This window comes from Coffea eugenioides, chromosome 9, assembly GCF_003713205.1.
Source record: "Coffea eugenioides isolate CCC68of chromosome 9, Ceug_1.0, whole genome shotgun sequence".
Taxonomy (NCBI): domain Eukaryota; kingdom Viridiplantae; phylum Streptophyta; class Magnoliopsida; order Gentianales; family Rubiaceae; genus Coffea; species Coffea eugenioides.
In genome coordinates, this window is record NC_040043.1 from 39,518,178 (window position 1) to 39,524,979 (window position 6,802).

Genomic DNA, 6,802 nt, shown 5'->3' on the forward strand with positions numbered 1-6,802 from the left:
GGCAAAGCACAAAAGAGACGGGAAGAAGAAATAGAAGTGATTACCCTCTTGGAAACAGAACGAATGTTTCGTGTTGCAACCTTGGAGAAAATTGAAGTGCGCAGTTCTGGAGGAAAAATCATTCAGCCAGAGCAATAAATATTTTGAGGTAAATGAGTATGCTATTATGCCTCATCTAAAGCTTGTCTAATTGCCTCATCTAATTTGGTCATTATTATTCAATTCTCCCCCTACCAAGTCCAGCTGTAGCTGATTTTGTACCAAAAATCTTTGGGAAGTAGCAAGTCCTTCCCAAGTGGGCCAAGAAGTAGAGGATACAATTAATCTAGGGGATTCACAATAACTAGGTAAAAATTTTTTCCTAAAAATCAACCGAAAGAACTAACCCTAGAAATCAACCGTTTTCTCTTCAATTTCCTCAAGAGCTAGTGAATTTGGTAACAGCCTTGGTGCCTTCGGAGACGGCGTGCTTGGCCAATTCACCGGGAAGTACAAGTCTCACAGTAGTCTGAATCTCCCTCGACGTAATCGTCGGCTTCTTATTGCACCTGGCGAGCCTGGAAGCCTCCTAAGCCAATTTCTCGAAAATATTGTTGATGAAGCTGTTCATGATACCCATGGCATTGCTGGAGATCCCGATGTCGGGATGGACTTGTTTCAGCACCTTGAAGATGTAGATCTTGCAGGTCTCGCTGCTCTCTTGACTCTCTTCTTCTTTTTGTCGCCGGCAGTGGCTCCGCCTTCCTTCGGGAGTTTCTTCCTGGCCTTTGGCTTCTTCTCTGCCGGAGCCTTCTCGGCTGCTGGGGCTTTCTCGGCCACGAGCTTCTTCTCAGCCGGCTTCTTCTCCGCCTTTGGTGCCATCGCTGCTTTTGAAGCTGAAATTAGAGAGACTTTGACGGGAAGGATAAAAAACGGGCTTCGATTTAAAGACTGGAGAGGGGAGATGTCTGAGAGAGAGTTCAACACTTAGAAAAGTTTATTTTGCATCTACGTAGTACAAGAGACTTGGACAATTTTGCGCCTCTTTTTTTGCCTTGAATTTTAAAATTGCGCCACTTTGTTTTTGTCTTGAATTTTAACTAGATTTGGACATCATAATTCCCCCCCTTTTTACACAAGAAAAATTGGTGCAATTTTGTCTTTTATAATTGTATTTGAAATATAGATTTCATTTTTATTCATTATTTTTGTGTCACAATTTTAAAGTTTTAGTATGATTAAAAATTTTAGTATGAGTGGCAAAATTTTTTAAATTCATATAAATGGAAAAGCATTTTAATAAAATTTAACTAGTTCTTATAAGTGCTAAAACTTTATATCAATTATAACTACTATTTATAAAACTTCACTATTAATCCATTATCTTCAAATAAGAAAAAAATGCACAATTCAACTAATACATAAAGTGTATTAGTTAATTAACTATGGAGTTTATGATTTATCCACTTCGATAACCGATTCAATTTGAAAACTCTTATTTAAATTCATATCAAATTAACTAATAATCATTCTAAGTTAAGTAGTCACAAGTTTATTTACACTAATGAATTTTTTATTTTTTAATTATTTTTTATTCTAATGAAGTTATTACATATACAAGAAAATTAAACTAATAAGGAGGCTCGTAAATATACAACAACTAAAAATAATTAGAGAACACATAATGATTACAAAAAATTAAGAGTAATAGTTGCAAAAAACAATAAATATTTAAAATCAAACAGTGATAAAACTAGTTGTCACTAACAGCTATATAATGTTATCAGTGACAACAATAGCAGAGTTGTCAAAGAAAGGTGCTATTATTACTGACGACTTTTAGAAAGTTGTCACTATTGCAGTTCCCGCTCTCTTCATGACTCCTGGCGGGAATCGAATTGTGACAACAATGCAAGGTCGTCACTGATGTGTTGGCTTCCTTGACTCGATTGTGACAACTTGCCGTATTGTGGTTAAAGGACCCCATTTTGTGACGATTTTTTTTCATCACTGAGAAATATTGTCACTAATGACCAAATTTCTTGTAGTGCCCCTCCCCATTAGCCCCCCGCGGGGCGGGTGCCCCCCATTGCCATCCCTATCCGAAACTAAGCAAATTTCAACATATGCTTGGATCTTACAACATTGCCTTCGTGTGACAGAAGAAGGCAGTAACTCGAACTTGATATAGTGCCATGCTTTGCTACAAAAAAAAGGTGAATATGTTAAGAGAAAAAAATTTCTTATATTTGAAGATATGTGTAGTGATAATAGAATTGTAACCTTCAAAAACCCAGCAAAAGGGTTCACTTTTTTAAGGTCTCGTCTCCAACTTTACAGGAATTAAATCAGGTACGTACCATGGTCACAGCTACAAATTATCCATAATATTACATCAAAGTTAATCACTAAAAAATTTTGTGGTAATTTTTATACCACTATGGGATTGAAAAGAAAAACATACAGAAAAACAAAAACTGGGCGTCATACTGGTAAAATCTGGTATGTTTCCCTTGGCATAGGATTTGCGAAAATAGAGAAAAAAAATTATTACTACATAACATCAAAGATGGAATGTAATGTACTAAACTCTCACTAGTTTATTAATAAAGTTAAGTAGTGCAAAGGTTGGCTGACTACCTATAGAGTGAAGAATGTCTCAACTACAATTTCGGCAATCTAAAATTAGCTTTATGCACAGTTAATATGAAATCTGTGCATATGTATACGACTGATTGCGTATTTGCTATATATTTAAAAAGTCCTTGGAGGCCATATAATTTAATCACAGCACATATCACATATCACATATCACAACTAACATTATAAATACTCTACCTTACTTGAGCACAATTTTAACTCATGCAATATTATGGGAGAATAAAATTTGTATAGTAATAATGTCAAACAATCAATCATGGCATACACTATACAACATAAATTAAACTTCATATTTATATTTCACACTCCTCCTTTATATTTACTGATTTAACATTCACACTTTTATATTTCATTTTTGCACTTGATCACCATCGAGATTGGTATGTGTGCACATAAATGTATTACTCTATGCTTACTATTACGCACTTATTGAATGAATTGCTCATTTCCATTATCAGCCTCACCTAATGACCGATCACTGGCAATTGCTAGAATCTGATACAAATGGACACTGAAAGTTGTTGACAAAAAAATTAAACCAAGCTATTTAGGATTTTAATAGTTTTAGAAGTTGATTTGTTATTTGGTAACTGGATTAGAATTTGTGTCAAAGTTGGTTTAGGAAATATAGTTGGGTTGTGTTTAAAAATTAGTATTGGAATAGGTGTTACGGTTTTATGTGTCTATTTAAAGACTTGAGTCCGACTTTTGTTATTGAAAGAGTTGTGATTTTTGAGTTATAAAATTATTTCCTCTCCAGCATAATACTTTGCCATCCTCCATCCATAAGGGTGATTAGACAATTGAGGGCACGAAACTTTGTTGTTATATTTTCACTTCTGCAACTTATTGTTTCTGAGAATTCTGCTTGTGACTGGTAGGTTTGTGGCTGTTTGTTCCTTCATTTTTTGTCTTGAAAGGTTCTTCGTCCTTTCTTTGATTTATTGATTGGTTTTGTGAGATTCTGACGTTACTTCCGTCACGTAATTTTTTGTGCTAATAAAAGTTAAAACAATACACTGAAGCCAACCACTGTCCACAGGGTAAAATAACTTTTACCCCCTGTAGTTTGATATTTTACCACATAAATTCCGATGATTTTAAAACTTATATACAACCCTCTCATAATTTGGGCTAAAGTGTCACCACGAGTTTTTTTTGTTAAAATTAATGGTGAATAGGAAAAAGTCAAAATTAAACTAATAAATGAACAAATTTACCCTTTGATTACTTCTTTTTTTCCCCCAAAACATAAAAAAGAAGGTATTGAAACAAAAAAAAGAGATAAATAAGAAATATAAGATACCATTAAAGATTTGGTTTGAAAACCTATAATGATAGTTGTAGTGAAAAAAGATTTCGTGATAAAGCCTTATCCCATACTTGCCATTAGGGGTGTGCAAAGTCGAAAAATTTCATTTACCGACCAAATTCGTATTGAATTTGAAATTTCGAAATTTGTAATTCAATAATTTGGAATGGAAATCGGAATATCCGATTTCGAATTGGTCGAATTCGGTAATGAGATTTTTCAAATCGGAAATTTCGATTTCGAAATCACAATTCGAAATCGAAATCGAAATTGGAATTCGGAATTCCTATTTCGATTTCAAATCTGTTTTTCATATATATATATATATATAATATAACATTTATATTATAATAATAATTTTTATATTCATGAATTCGGTGAAATCGAAATTCCTATTTCGATTTCAATTTCGTTTTCACACATATATATAACATATTTTTATATATATGTAATATAATATTTATGTAATAATAATAATAATTTTTATATTCATGAATTCGGTGAAATCGGAATTTACCGAATTCCGAATTGAATTCGGAACGAATTCGAATTCGAAATTGGTGAATTCGAAATCGAAATCGGTCAAAAATTCCGATACCAAAATTTTGAAAAATTCCGATTTCATAGTTCCGAATTACCGATTTCGATTTCGATTCACACCCCTATTTGCCATGTTTCACAAGAAAGAGTCGACAAAACAATTTGAACAACAATGCAGTGAGCTAAACATAAAAGTAAGAACCAAATAATTACAAGACCATTTTAAAGCACTCAACCCAATATCTTTTGTTATGTTAACACTTAGAAGATGATTTTCCATCAATGTTAAACACGAGTAATTCATTTTCTAAGTTTACATGCAATGGGGAGATGCATATTTTTCAATCCTATCACGCATATGCAATAAAGAAGGAATCAAAACTTGCAAGTCATGGAAAACAAAGATGAAACTATAATCCGTAAGTGTAAGATGAAACTTGGAAATATGCAAGTTGCAACAGTAAATAACCACTTGTTTATTACAAAATTGGTAAAGAGGAAAAAGCCACGTGTATTTACCACTATGACTGCCTCTTTTAACTTATCACTAAACATTGAATACTGTAGACGGTATTAGCCCAATCCTTCCCATAATAGGAAGACTATGATTCTTCCCGGAACCAACGTAGTTTAGCCTTCAATTTTATGGGTTTCCAGTTCGGCAATGCTCTCCGGGATTGCAGCCTCTATTGTAGCCATTTACTGGTTTTCCTGGTCTACAATTTTCTTTGTTCTGTCCGTTGCACGGAGTTCCATCTGCATTCATAGCACCATTTGAGATTGAATTATCAGCATATGCAGACGGTGCACTTACCAAAAGTGCGACAATGCAAAGCAAAAGGATTTTATTGCAAGACTTCACCATCTCGAATGAACAATGAGATGGTCCTTTTGACTTGCAATATCAAAATCCTCTAAGCTTTTCGGGTTCGAGTTGAATGTTGCTCGTGATAGGCTTATATACTGGTAAAAGGTTAAATTATGTAACGACTTTGCTTGTTTTGTGGAATAATTTGAGAGGGTCAGAATCATATTCTAGAAATAGAAACTAAACATGAAGTATTTGTCACTGGAACCACCTTCTTCGTAGGGAATTGAATACGTAGCCTACAATAAGAAATTTCCTACACATTTACAATCAGTAACAAAAATTTGCAGTATTTCCTGCACATTTACTATCAATAATCAAGATAACCAAACCCAAAAATTTTACAAACATAATTATTGATTAGGCTTAAATGAGACAAACTTGAGAATTTAAGGTGTAAAGGTCTAAAATTAAAATTTTAAGATACAAAGTGTCCAAAAGTAATATTGAAAGTGCAAAATGAGAAAATGATACAAGTTTAAGAATGCAAAATAGAGTTCGTCCCAGAGCTTCCAAAGAAACATATTGAATTTTAGTTATATCTCTCTGTTAATACAACGCAAATAACCTTCAAGTCACTGCTGATCTCTTTTTTGTAACAATCGTACCAGCATGCAATAAATATCAAAAAGCCAAGAATTAGTTCCAAATGAATCAACAAAAAAGGTATCATTCTAGAGACTAGTCAAATAAGATTTTGGGTAGAAACGATTTACCGTGGTGGATTACAATGTTAACAGACCTCGAGCATAGAGGGCATAGAGTTCACATCTGTACTTTTATATCTGTCAATCGTATCGAAGCACACAGAGACTTGGAAAATATGAGGTTGTTAGTTTCTGCACTTGAACAATACCGTGGGTATTAGGTCAATCCTTGCCATAATCCAGAACCTTGTTATTTTTTCCAAACTTACGAGTTGTGCAGCCTTAAATCTTCCTCTGGAAGTCCTGATCAGCATAAAAAATTAGGGCCTTATCTCAGTACAAACGTCAACAAAAAAAAGATCAAAGTATAAGAAAAGAAGTTGCATACAAATTTGTACCAGATCATTGAGACCAAATGACATCGTATTTGTTGTTCATCATTCGAATTCTTAAAATAGAAATTAACAGGAGTAAGAAATAGCAATATACCAAAAAACATGACAAAAGCAAAATTTAGTATTAACTATGCATTATAAGTTTATAACTACATCTATCATAATAAGATTTCATATCAATACTACGTTTAACTAAATACATCTTGGAGTTACCCGAAACTAGGGATGGCAACGGGGCGGGGTTGGGGCGGGGGACCCCTCCCCATCCCCCGCCCCGCTGCCTACAAACTCCCCCCGCTCCCCCGGCCCCGTCCCCGCCCCAAATTGTTATATAATTTTATTATGATTAAATTTTAGCAAATAATCAAGTACTAAAATATCAACACATCATCAAATTATT

At 33.9% G+C, this 6,802-nt stretch overlaps 1 pseudogene; it reads right to left on the bottom strand.

Moving 5' to 3' along the window:
- Window positions 1-389: 389 nt before the first annotated feature.
- LOC113783620 lies at window positions 390-938 on the bottom strand (annotated as a pseudogene).
- Between the last annotated feature and the right edge of the window lie 5,864 nt (window positions 939-6,802).